Raw genomic sequence first — 14,112 nt, 5'->3', positions numbered from 1 at the left:
TGCTCCCAAGCCGAAGGCATTCAGAATCCAACTTGACCGCAAGCCCTGATGCGCCCTTGCCACCGGCCCGGGCCAGATGACCTCACGAGCCGCCCGCAGCTCCCCTGCAGGGCTCACAGCCCCGGGACCCTCGGCCTGTCTTCTGTCTCCCACTCCCCCATCACTGAACAGTGGCCTTCTCAGGTCCGGCCACCTTCCTCGTCCCTGGCCTTTATCACACTAACTCTAGAGTCAGCACTGCACTTTCTGACAAGAAGGAAAAGAGCAATTAGGAGCTTTTGTCTCTGCCTTGAAGCCTGGTGATGTCATCCTCCACTCCCATACCCAGCTCATCGTTAACCCCCATCTGGCCCTGCTGCCTCTGGTCAGGAACAGAAGGCCGAGCTGTAGTCCCCACGCCCAGGTGCTGGGGACACTGGGAAGGGAGGAAGTGCACCAGGCAGCCCAGAGTCTGCAAAGATGCCTAGGTAATCAGTGAGGTCACCGGGGCAGCTCACTGCCCCTCCCCAGCCAGGCCTGGCCCCACAGCCATCCCTCGTCTGGAGTCTGGCGTGGTGAAGACTGAGGTTCACGGCCAGTGGCCATGACTGCTCTCTGCCCCACCCCACAGCACACTCTTCTCTGAACCTGCCTCGCCCGGTGTCCGGCTCAGCAAAGCCCCGAGAAGGCAGAAGCAAGGAGGACGCCGGCTGGTCCCCCAGCACCAAAATCTTCAGCAGGCCTTGGGAGATGTGGTAAATTCCCCACGCCTCTACTGAGTGCCTACTGTATACGAGGCGCTGAGCCAAGGACATCAGGATATAAGGCAGATGCGGTCATCCTCAGGGAACCTCAGCTGGCACCGGGCCGGCCAGCAGGAGTGTGCTGAGGCTCTCTTGGGCAGGGTGGATACCAGGGGAGCCTCCGAGAGGCTCAGCTAACCCAGGGTCAGACATGAGGAAGAGCCCCTGTAGAAAGTGGTACAGGGGAAAAGCAGAAGCTGGGTAGGAGGTGGCGAGCGGCGAGAATGGGGTTGATGTGAGAGAAGGCCCCAGGGTGGGAAAGACAACCGTCCATTAGAGGACCTCGAGGGGCCCTGTGTGGCTGGACTGGCGCAGCCAGGCCCCCTGAGCCTATGGGGCTTTGAATTCAGATAGACAGCACTCGGGTTCTACCTCAGCTCCCTGCCGGCTCTGTAAGCACATCCAAGTTATGTTAACCTCTCAAAGCCTCTGTTTGTTCATCTGTGAAATGGGCAAATACCATCCACCTGAAAGAACGGGTCTGCAGTGCCTAGCTGAAGGCTTGGACATCCGGTCTTAGCCATCGGTCCTCCTTCTCCCTCTGGAATGGACTGGTTAGAAGAGACAATCTTTCACATTTTTTAATATTTTTTTTTAATTTACTTGACAGGTAGAGTTATAGACAGTCAGAGAGACAGAGAGAAAGGTCTTCCTTCCATTGGTTCACTTCCCAAATGGCTGCCACAGCTGGTGCTGCGCTGATCCGAAGCCAGGAGCCAGGTGCTTCCTCCTGGTCTCCCATGCAGGTGCAGGGCCCAAGCACTTGGGCCATCCTCCACTGCCCTCCCGGGCCATAGCAGAGAACTGGACTCGAAGAGGAGCAGCCAGGACTAGAACCCAGCACCCGTATGGGATGCCGGCGCCACAGGCAGAGGATTAACCCAGTGAGCCACGGCGCCGGCCCCAATCTTTCACATTTTTTAAGGCTCCCTAAGTCTCATGACTCCCAGTTCCTTGGACCATTTCTCACACCACATGGTCCCTCACCATCTGGTTGCAGATCCCAGGATAATCCGGTCACACCAGCTGTGTGAGGGTGCGGTTCACCTGTCTCACTCACTGCTCCATGCCCAGCACCCAGCACCAAGCCCTGCACACAGCGAGCAATGGGCAGAAGCCCTTGCTGAGTGAATGACTGCCATCTGGCTAACACAGCCCCTGGTTTTCTTCGATTTCAAGGAGTTTGTGCCATAGCCTTGACTCCTAGCAGGCGAAGGGGCACTGGGAACCCCAGGATATTCACACATGAGCCGCTACTGACCTGAGCCTCCGTCACCCTGTTCTCACTCAGTTCATCTTCGAACTGAAGGCAGGACTTTGATTTATCCCCCCTACATTTTATCTTGTTAGTTTCAGTCCATTGTTCTGGCCTGCCCAGACCTTTTAGAATCTTCACTCTGTCATCCGGCATATTAGCTCTCCGGCCTACCTCCGTGTCATCTATCACTTTGTTAAGCGTGCCTCCTATGTCTCCATGTTTCTGAGGATAAAATGTCAAAGACGACAGGCACATTGTGTGGTTCTCTAGGGGAATGGACCAGCCTCCCGTGACCCGGCACTGGGAACCTCCTTGTTGACACGGGCTCACTACTCAACACATCTTGGGGGACAATTGTTACACCAGCGAGGAAGCCACCGTTCAGCCCTCATTGCCGCCTCTTGTCCACAACATGGCAAGAGGCACTGTGAAGTCCCTGTCTCCAAGTCCTTGCTGTATTAGTGGCCATCATGTATGGGGCCCACCACGTGCCAGGTGTCCCAGGCACTAGCTCATTTAACCCTTACAGCAACAACAGCAGCAGCTGCAGCGCTGAGCAAGGAAATCGTTCAGCAAGCCCGGGTTTGACTCTTGACTCTGCCTCTGCTGGCTGGGCAGCTTTGGGCAATGAATTGTCAGAGCGGGCCACTTGCTAAAGCTTTGTACCATGATGGGTTATTTTTCGCTCAGGTCCCTTTGCCATCCCAGGGGTGGTCTCCCACAAGGCAGTGCGGGGACCAAGGAGCCTGACTTGCAAGGGCTTCTTCTCACAGGCCTCCAGGGAGCTTTCTGCATTCAGCCAAATACAAGGAGGATGGGGAATTCCAAGGCAGGGTTAATTCTGACATGTCGCTCCGCCCACAGATCATTGGTCAGAATTGGTCATGTGACCGCTTCAATGCACAGGCAGCTAGGAAATATGAAGTGTGTGGGTTGGTGAGCACTACTCATCTCCATTTCAAAAGGGCTTCCCATTTACCCATCCACGTCACGGATATGGTACGATTCTCTCCCTCACTACATATTAGGGACTTCTAGACAATCAAATAAATAGGAGAGGGGGAGAGAAAGAGAAGAGGGCAGGTCAGGTGGGAGATTTACCGTGTTGGCCACAAAACCTGGGTAGTGGTTGGCACAGTGGTTAAGACACTCCCACGTCCCACTCTGGAGTGTCTGGGTTAGACTCTGGGGAGGCAGCAGGTGACAGTTCAAGTAGTTGGGTCCCTGTCACCCACATGGGAGACCTGGATTGAGTTCCTGGCTCCAGGGTTCAGCTTCGCCTGGTATTGCTGTTGCAGGCATTTTGTGAATGAACCAGTAGCCAGAATAGCTCTCCATCTATCTGTCTCATTCTGTGTGTGTGTGTGTCTGTGTGTGTATTGTGTGTATGTATGTGTGTGTGATAGTCTACCTTTCAAATAAATAGGAAATAATTAAGTTTTAAAAAATAATTGTCGGGCCAGTGCGGCGGCTCAATAGACTAATCCTCCGCCTTGCGGCGCTAGCACACCGGGTTCTAGTCCCGTTTGGGGCGCTGGATTATATCCCGGTTGCCCCTCTTCCAGGCCAGCTCTCTATTGTGCAGTGGAGGATGGCCCAAGTGCTTGGGCTCTGCACCCCATGGGAGACCAGGAGAAGCACCTGGCTCCTGGCTTCCGATCAGCACGGTGTGCAGGCTGCAGCGCGACGGCTGCGGCGGCCATTGGAGGGTGAACCAACGGTAAAAGGAAGACCTTTCTCTATGTCTCTCTCTCTCACTGTCCACTCTGCCTGTCAAAAAAAAAAAAATGTCTTGGGGCTGGCGCCATGGCACAGTAGGTTAATCCTCCACCTGAGGTGCCAGCATCCCATATGGGCGCCGATTCTAGTCCTGGCTGCTTCTCTTCCAATCTAGCTCTCTGTTGTGGCCTGGGAAAGCAGTGGAAGATCACCCAGGTGCTTGGGCCCCTGCACCCACGTGGGAGACCTGGAAGAAGCTGCTGGCTTCTGGCTTCGGATTGGCACAGCTCCGGCCATTGCAGCCATTTAGCGAGTACCAGTGGATGGAAAACCTTTCTCTCTGTCTTTCCTTCTCACTGTCTGTAACTCTACCTCTCAAATAAATACATAAAATCTTTAAAAAAAAATAATTGTCTCAGGTGGTTGTAGGGTCAGCAAGGCTGGAATCTATGGGGACTCCAGCGGGGGTTGATGTTGCACATGGGGTCCAAGACAGTCTGAAGGTAGAATCCCCTCCTCCCAAGGGACCTCCATCTTTCCTCTAAGTTAAGCTTTCCATTGACTGCATGAGGCCCACTCACATTGTAGAGGGCAATCTACCCTATTCAGTGTCTACTTAGTGATGTAAATGTTAATAACATCTAAAAAATACTTTCACGGCCGCATCTACACGGATGTAAACTGAACAACAGGGCACCATGGTTTAGCCAAGTGGGCACATAAAACCAACCTCACAATGGCGTTGTAAGAATTAAAAGAGGGGCCAGCGCCATGGTTCACTTGGCTAATCCTCCGCCTGCGGTGCCGGCACCCCGGGTTCTAGTCCCGGTTGGGGTGCCGGATTCTGTCCCGGTTGCTCCTCTTCCAGTCTAGCTCTCTGCTGTGGCCCGGGAGGGCAGTGGAGGATGGCCCAAGTGCTTGGGCCCTGCACCCGCATGGGAGACCAGGAGGAAGCATCTGGCTCCTGGCTTTGGATCAGCGTAGCACGCCTGCTGTGGAGGCCATTTGGGGAGTGAACCAACAGAAGGAAGATCTTTCTCTCTGTGTCTCTCTCTCACTGTCTAACTCTGCCTGTTTAAAAAAAAAAAAAAAAAGAATTAAAAGACCTGTGCCTGAAAACTATGTGTGACTCCAATTTGGTCCACTTCCTAAAACAGAATAAATACTCAATAAATACTTGCAATTATTATTGTCCCATTTTACAGATGAAGGAATTAGGCCTCAAACAAGTAAAGCAACTTGCCCAAGACCACTGCTGCCAAACTCCAGAGTCAATGTTTCTCCACTCGCCCCATGGCTCCCTGGGGCCAGGGAGTCAGGAGCAGCTGCTCTCCGGGTCAGACGAGAGGTCAGGAGGTCAGGGGTCATCCTGGGGAGAAGCTGCTTAAAGGGAAGGCAGCACTCAGACAGAGGGCCTAACACCTGGGTACATTGTGTGCACTCAAAACATGCACCAACTAAAACAGATGTGAAATGACTGCAGATGTGACACGAGACAGAGAGCCAGTCCCCTGCTGGAGGGAAGGCTCAGGAAGACAGTTTTCTTTCCTGTGATCGGATAGGCCTCCAGCTCCACCAGCATCAGCCACAGCCGGTGTGAGCTGGCCCCTTAGGTGCTCAGTGGCAGGGCTGGGTCTCCTCATGCGAGCCTTGGCCGATGCTGGTGAATAAAGGCCTGCTCTGCCTTCTGCAGGAGCACCTTGGTCAAACATCATTGGTCAGAGGATGGCAAAGCTGAGCCTGAGACCCCCAGGTGCTGTTTCCAGGCCAGCCCCAACAGAAGCCTACAGAAACAAGGCTAGCCGGGCTCATGTGGGTGGTGGTAGAATGTGGGAACAGCCAGAGTGTGGCTGGTGACACACAGACCCTCCCCTCTAGGGAGTCACAGAAGCCCCACGTCGCAGCAGCAGGCCAGAAATAGAGACAGAAGATAAGTACATCAGGAGTCAGGGCGATGCTGTTCCCCGCTCCCTGCGGCTCCATGCAGCCCCTGGGCTGATCTGCCGGCCCGTATTCCAGCCAAGCCACGAACACCACCTCTACATGTTTCTCCCAGCTGCACAGAGCCCTGGACTAGATAAGTCAAGTCCCAGGTACTGGCCATGAAGCCATCGAGAACACCAGGCAAACCACTGGCCCCTGTGGAGCTCCAATTTTCCTCCTCTGTTAGGGGACTATTTTCCACTAGTCCAACCAGCTACACATTACCTGTGTCAGTGCAGCTTGGAAAACCATAAGGCAGTGCCCTGTGTGCGGCAGGGTTGTGGGCATCACTGTGTTCAGGAAAGAGACTCAAGGCAGCTCCCAGCCCAGCTGGTGCAGACCTGGGCAGGGGGGATGCTCCTCGGCAGTCTGCCCATACCATGGCATCTCGGGCTGTGGATGCTGATTGCATCTGGCCCCATCCTGCTCCCCAGGCATTTCAGCCACAGGGAAGGCACTGGAGGAAGAAGGGTTCTGTGAATGCATGCTAGGGTGGCAGCACGATGGCCCTCCCAGGAGAGGCCTGTGAGCTCCTCCCACAACTGTGTGGATTTGCCACCTTGCATGGAGAGAGGCCTTGCAGATTTGATGAAGGTTAAGGTCCTTCTGATGGGACAAGTGTCCCACATCACCCAGGTAGATCCTGTCTAATTATCCAAGTCCTTAAGAGCACAGAACTTTTGCCAGCTTTGCTCAGGGGGATGTACGACCACAGGAGGGTCGGAGAGATGCGGCCACGTCGGCTCTGAAGATAGGGAGAGGGAGCCAAGAGCCAGGCAGTGTGGGTGGCCACCAGATGCTGGAAAAGCACAGCCATGAGCTTGCCACAGACCCTCCAGGAAGGCCCCCAGCCCTGCTGACTCTGTGACTCCGCCTGGTAAGACAGGGGCACAGTCCCCACTTAGAAACCCTAAGACAGTAAATCTGGGTCCTTGTAATCCACCAAGTGTGTGACAGTCACAGCCACACTGGGAAACTAGTATCCAAGCCAAGAAGAAGATGAGAGAAGCAGGCTTGGGGCTGGCATTGTGCACAGCTGGTTAAGCCTCTGCTTCTGCTGTTGGGCATCCCATGTGAGCGCCAGTTACAGCCCCAACTGCTCTGCTTCCCATCCAGCTCCTTGCTGGTGAGCCTGGGAAGGCGGCAGAGGATGCATCAGGTACTTGGGCCCCTGCCACCCATGTGGGAGACCCGGATGGAGCTCCCAGCTCCTGGCTTCAGCCTGGCCCAGCCCCTAGCTGTTGCAGTTATTTGGGGGATCATCTGTGGATGGAAGACCTCTCGCTCAATCTTGCTTTCAGTAACTCTGCCTTTCAAACAAATAAACACATGGATATATTTTTAAAAGTAGGCTCATGTTACCCGGGACAACTAGAGAAGAGTAAATAGAAAATGAAGACCCCAAACAATGCCTAGACTGACTCTCCCATCCCCGTACCCTTTCCTTAAGGAATTACCACCCAGGCTGGGGCAGAGATAGGGTGGCAGGATTAGAAGTTGGTGCCTCTATCCACCTGAGCTGGACCTGCCTTTGAGATCTCAAAAATATTCCTGGGTGTTGTAACTGTGACGCCTTTCCTGGATGCACCCCCTGCTAAGATCGGAGAAGGATCCTACTATGCCGCCGACTTCCTCCCGTCTTCCTGCCAGCAGCCACCAAGGGGACGGTCCACCCCACAGCCTCCCGGGGCCTCCCCCACTCCTCAGCCCGCGCCGGCCGCTGTCCATTCTAGGCTCTTAGTCATCTTTAGAGCCATGAACACCATCGTTAGGAGTCTTTCATTAGCAGCGGCTTGCACGCAGCTGATGTTGATTTGATAGAATCCAATTTAGCCTCTCTGGGCTCTGCTCCATAAGCATTTGGGTTTAGCGTGTACAGGCAGTTTGATGCTGTCTTGATGGCCTTTTAAGCGGCTGAGGAAATTGCTGGCATGGCAGTTTGGTGGCAGGCAGGCTCTGGTGGGTGGGGCTGGAGGGATGGGGGAAGGGACAAGAGACGAGGCGCGGAGTGGGAGGGGTCCATTTCAGCCCCTGTCTGTGAAAGGCAGCCCAGTGTCTGGGAATCCCGCATTTCAAGTACACAGAAGGCAGACCACACCATGAGGGCATCTCAGGGAGTTCAGTCCCGTGGATCCGTGGTGCCCCCATATCAAGGTACCGGTGAAGGGTCATCACCATTGCATTCACAAAATGATTTTCTCTATCGACCGCCAGCTCCTGACAGTGCATCAGGGTCCTTGGGAGGTGTTGTGCTGGGAAACGCTTAACCTCTAGATCGCCAAAGAACACAGCTCTGATCTGCAGCCCGTGCCCCTGGCCCTGGCATGGACACCTCCACTCTGCCAATTGCAAGCTGAGCAGGCACCGAGCGCAGCCTTGGGAAGAGACGTCTTCGTGGCTTCTGAGCGCTGGAGCCCGTATCCCCACACCAGTGCGAGAGGGTCACTATGCTGTTCTGATCTGGCGCCCATTTCACCACCGAACACACTGAGGCTGAGAGGCTGTGACTCTCACGGGCCAACAGCGACGGCTGGCGGATGCCAGGGATGCCCTGTCTGGGCTCAGAACGAGCCCAGCCCGCCAGAGCTGGGACACGGCCCACACGCAGGGTTCCAGCACACAGAGGCATGCCTGCTCCCGGGGAAGGGGGTGGGCAGGAGTGTTGGCTGTGGGCAAGAATGGCGGGGGATGCCTTCACTCCGCTCTGCCTTCCCACCTGGTTCACTGCTCACCCGTCTAATCGGAGATCTCAGAAAACCGCCGGCTTGAAATCCTCCCCAGAGGTTTCTGTGAGAGTCTCAGGCTCTGCTTCCTGCTTCTCTCCTCTAATTGTGTGCTAGGCCTTTCGCCCCAGAGGCCAGGGGCACTGCGGCAGGTGCAGTGGAAGGCAGCATTAGGTCCCTGGGCCCCTCTGCTCGCAGCCGCAGCTGCAGCCGCACTGCAGGGGTCAGGGCCAGCATCAGACCCACACTGACGGCATCCCACCTCTGTACTTTGGTGCGTAAATTCTGTTTTACACAAATGACATCAACAGGCGACAAGATTATTTTCAGCTCCCTTAGAACCCATGGGATCACCCTCAAATACAAAGAGTCTTCAAAGACTTTGCAAAAAGCAGGTTATGAGAAAACTATGCATCAATTCTAAAAACATTTTGCACCAAAAACACACTGAGATGTCAACTCCATGTTCTGGTGAAATTCTTTCAAGTTATCGTGCACCAAAGCAGAATATTTTAATTCCATTTTCCATGAAGTTTTTGAAGTATCTTTGTACAGGTTGAGCCTCGCTAATCCAAAAATCCAAAATGCTCCAAAACCTAAAACACTGTGAGTATCGCAGGGACAAAAAAAGGTCAGATTTTGGATTTCCAGATCAGGGGTGTGCAGATACGCACAGCAATGCCTTGCTAAGGAGCAGCGAGCAGCGAAGCATTCTCACAAAGGTAGCCTGCGGCGAGCTGGACGTTGTGCACACATCACAGAGTGCACGTACGCAAATGACAGCACTAGGGAACACTGGAACCCCTGGGACCACCATCGGATACGAGAGGTCTTCAAAAAGACCCCGGCACAGCCGGCACCGCAGCTCACTAGGCTAATCCTTTGCCTGCGGCGCCGGCACACCAGGTTCTAGTCCTGGTCGGGGCGCCAGATTCTGTCCCGGTTGCCCCTCTTCCAGGCCAGCTCTCTGCTGTGGCCAGGGAGTGCAGTGGAGGATGGCCCAAGTGCTTGGGCCCTGCACCCCATGGGAGACCAGGAGAAGCACCTGGCTCCTGCCTTCGGATCAGCACAGTGCGCCGGCTGTGGCGGCCATTGGAGGGTGAACCAACAGCAAAGGAAGACCTTTCTCTCTGTCTCTCTGTCTCTCACTGTCCACTCTGCCTGTCAAAAAAAAAAAAAAAAAAAAAGACCCCGGCACAACCACTGCACCAAACAGTGGAACGAAATCCGAAACGGGACAATCCAAAAAACACACTCCTATAAAACAACGACTCATCGACAATCTACTGTACCAAATGGCATCTGAGAAATCTGACAAGCCCTTCTTAAGCAGTGACTGTGGACTCAACATGCTAAACCCTTGGCCCTACTCACCCTTGCTGCCACCTCTGTGGCTCCGTTTTCAAATAAATATAAGCATTGACATTTGTGATCAAAATTCTCTGCATGTCTCAGCCAAAAAAAAAAAAAAAGGTTAACGGAAATCACATATTAAGAACAAAGTATGCACTGCTTGAAAAAAATTCTTGCACCAAAAATCAGCATATTTTAATTTGATTTTCTCACGAGCTACTTGGAGTTACCTCACACACAGTCCATCATTGACCTAAACATCATTTTACAGCAAGTGACGATCTTCCCAGATCCACAGAGCTTTGAGATCCAAAATATTTTTGATCCCAAGCATTTTGGATAAGGGCTGTGCAACCTGTGTATGTATATAAATATACATGTAAATATATGTATTGTATAAATATGTATACATTAGCAAACATATGTATACGCACCGGTGTGCATGTGTATAGTTAAAAGGTTGGAAAGAAATTTGTCAAAATGTTCACAGCAGTTATTCCTGGAGAGTGGCAAATGTTATTTGTATTTTAGGTACGTTGTTCTGTCTTTTCCACTTTTTCTCACGAAGAGATAGCATCATGGTAACAGGCAAAAGCATCATTTTGAACTAATAGATTCGTTATTAACCTAAAACCCAACTGCTAGACAAGAGGGCACTTTGCATGTGTGTAAAACTCCATGCTTGGCAGCAAGCTCCACGCCACATCCCAGGAACCCCAAACAGCAGGGAGGGCAGAGGGAGGGAGAAGACAGAAAAGGCGAAAGAGGACCAGGTGCCGTCCCCAGGTGCACTGGGACAGGGATCAGAGGCAGGGACCCCAGGTACTACACACGGCAGAGACAGAGCTCTGGAGGCCACGGACAAGACCTTCCCCTCACAAAGCTGCAGCGAATCCACTGGGTAACCTTCATCGCCTCCCGATCAGAAGGCCTCCCCATGCATCCTGGGTGCCAGCGGTCCCAAGCCAGCCCATTCTCCTTGGTTCTTTCATTCCACAAAGTCAGAGGGAGGCCCCCGCTCTCACCTTAGAGCTGTCACCTCCATGAGACAGCTGAGGCCCCCCACCAGCTGTCAGCAGAGCGACTGGCAGACATCACACTCACACCGCCCTCAACAGACGGGGCAGCTGGTCTGAGCGGGAAGAAAAATCAGGTGCAAGACTTGCGCTCTCACCCCCGGCCTCCCAGCGGCCCACCACAGGGCCTGTGCAGGGGTCTGCTCTGTACTCTGTCAGTTTCCTCCAGACAGGAAGAGCTTCCCTTCAAAGAAAGTTCAGGGGCTAGCAATGTGGTGCAGTGTATAAAGCCTCCACCTGCAGCACCAGGTGCTGGTTCAAGTCCCAGCTGCTCCACTTCCAATCCAGCTCCCTGTTAATGCACCTGGGAAAGCAGTGGAAGATGGCCCAAGTCCTGCTATTACCCACGTGGGAGACCTAGAAGAATCTCCTGACTCTTGGCTTCAGCCTGCCCAGCCCCAGCTGTCGTGGCCATCTGGGAAGTGAACCAGCAGACAGAAGATCTCTCCCAGTCTCTCCTCTTTCTGTAACTCTTTCAGATAAACAAATCAATCTTAAAAAAAAAAAAAAAAAGATAGAGGGCATTACCAGCATCTCATAGGCCACCTTGCATTTTTTAAAAAAGAAAGAAAAGAAAACCCAGAGATGAAACCCACATCTACTATATACTCTTTATTCCATGGGATGAAGAGCTGATATAAATGGAGGACATAAATTAGCCCTGTCCTTGAGACACTGGAAAGCCTACAGGGGTCGGCCAGCCAGGCCCAGCCAGCGGTGCTGGGGGTTGGGGGGTGGGTCTTCCTGCTGCTCTTCAGTGGCTCCTCCCCTGGGACCTCGTGATCTTAATGGAGGCTGCATTAGCTAATCTAGTGATTCAATTAGTCCTAAATGCCCCTGGCCCGAGCAGCAGGGACAGCAAGGTGGGGATTTGCTGACTCCTATTTGCCGGAAAGGGTCTCCCAAGACAATGGAGATGCAATTTGAATTCCCAAGCCCCCTACTTCCTTCTCCAGGCAAGAGCCCCTGGGTCATCAACCCAAATGAGATCATGCCTGTGACAGCACTTTGCAAACTATTTTTATTACTCCTGCCCCTGGAGGGAGGGCCCTCACTGCCTTCTCCAGCCAGAGGTGAGGGGGCTGTGCTGGGCCAGGGGCCTTTCTGATTCTGCCCTGGGTAAGAGACAACTCCATCCCGCAGGCGTTGCCCAGTTCTGGGCCACTCTGCTCAGCTGGGAAGTCCTGTGTCACCCAGGGACACCACCACGGACTGTCCCTCCCACTGACCTCTGGTCCCCAACCCCCAGAGGAACTTCACTCTGAGGACGAGGACTAGGAAGGGGGCAGAGAAGGGGAAACATGGGGGCCGGGGGCCAGGAGGACGGCAGCAGAGGGCCGAGTCTCTACCCTCGGGAGGTGTATTCTATCTCTGCAGGACGGTGCGCTTCCTTGTTGCCGCTAACGCCCAGGAAGCTGTTGGATTGGGAGGGGTCCCTTTCGCCTTGGCCCTCAGTTCTTTCCATGTAAAATGGAAGGATCCTGTTGGAATAGTATTTCCAACTTTGCACATAGGAATCAGCTGAGAAGCTTGAAACACTATTCATGCCTCTGCCTCTCCCTCCCCTCCCCCCAACAAAAAGATTCTGATTCAACTGTTTGGGCCCCCTGGACACAAGACAGTTTTCATTTCTCTGGGTGACGGGGGGTTGGTAAATCTGCTCTGTTTGCTCCTGCCCCTGGTGTAAACACTCCTCCTAGGGCCTATTTCAAACAGCCCAACGTAACCACTGGTACACGCAGGCTCCCGGGATCCTGGCCTGCAGCTGACATGAGAACATGGCAGTCTTTCCGACCAGCTTCTTCCTGAAGAGGCATTTGCCTGCGACCAGGGAGCTGTCAGTCCCCGGAGCAGAGGTGAGAAGGAAAGACCCCGTGACAACTCGCGCAGCAACACCGCTGGCTGCCGAGGCCAGCCGCTCCACCTGTGCCTGCCACGAGGGCACCCACGGTGCACTGTGCGGCTAACGGGTAAAGCAGCACAGAAAGTCCCAGGGGCTTCCAGACGCCGAAAGGGCTCCTTCCAGGAATCAGCCTCTTAGCTGTTCACCTCCCTTCTCGTCCAGCGGAAAATCTCCTCAACATGAGAGCAGCCAGCCAGATGGCTCAGGGGTCATTTTTTAGCACATTATCTACTTTGGCTGGCAGTAGGATCCAGAACCATTTCCCTAGAAGACACTCGGGGCCTTTGCTAGAGCCGGGGGGGTGGGAGGTGGGAGGGACCAGCAGGAAGAAGGAAATGTCTACTCTGGCAATGGGGCTGTGAGTGCATCCGTCAGGGCCAAGCTGCTCCCTTTTCCCTGAGGACAATCGCCTTGCATTGAACTAAATCCGACAGCCTTTTTTAAGTATGAAGGAGTTTCAAAAAGTTCGTGGGAAACAGAATTAAAAGGCAAATTTACTCTGGATCAAAAATTGCTGAGATCTATGCATCCAAGGGGTCTTCAAAATGCTCATGGAAAATGAGTGTTGGGAAAAAAAAAAAAAACCCACAATTGGATTTTTTTTTAATGTACCAAAATAAACCCATCTTTTAGCTCCATTTTTCCATGAACTTGAGCATTCACAAAGCAAGCTCTGGGCTGACCGTTTTCAGGGGGAAACTGCCGCTCTTTGAGGCACTGACTAGCCAGTGGGACAGTCAAGACTCGAGGAAGCAAGCACTTAGGAATTCTATCACACTCCGTGGTCTAGTACGCCAAGGCGCTAGTGGGGCAGGATGTGAGCTCTGATGGAATTCAGGGTGTGTTTACAAGTGTATTTTTCAGATTCCACCAATTTCCCCCAAAAAGGGTATAAGCGACTGTAACTCAGAGAGAAAAGGCTCAAACCACAAGTCCTCGTAGCGGGGAGTCTTAAAGCCATTGAAAGCACCCACGGGTAAGATCAAGCCCAAGCTGCCTGGGCCTCCAGGACACAGAACTCCCCATCCCAGGCAGCGAGAAAACAGCAGATGACGCATGGCTCGGGCAGACAGCTCTTGCAAGGCCATCGTGTAAGCTTTCAAGCAAGAGCACTGGGTGGGGCTGCCTTCCCTCAGAGGGATGTCTGTCTAATTTGCTCAAAAGCATCCTATTGGCCAGCAAGCGTCTCAGAGCAAGCCCACCCTGCCAGTACCACTCGGCCAAGTTGGCCTCTCACCAATGCCCACTGGGCCTTGGGTTCTGGTGCCCACTCTGGGATGAACAGGCACACTACTTTACTGCTAAGACCTGCGGA

The sequence above is a fragment of the Lepus europaeus genome, chromosome 1 (genome assembly GCF_033115175.1).
Source record: "Lepus europaeus isolate LE1 chromosome 1, mLepTim1.pri, whole genome shotgun sequence".
NCBI classification, from domain to species: Eukaryota; Metazoa; Chordata; class Mammalia; order Lagomorpha; family Leporidae; genus Lepus; species Lepus europaeus.
The sequence above is the reverse complement of the archived record's forward strand: the minus strand, read 5'-3'. Positions refer to the sequence as shown.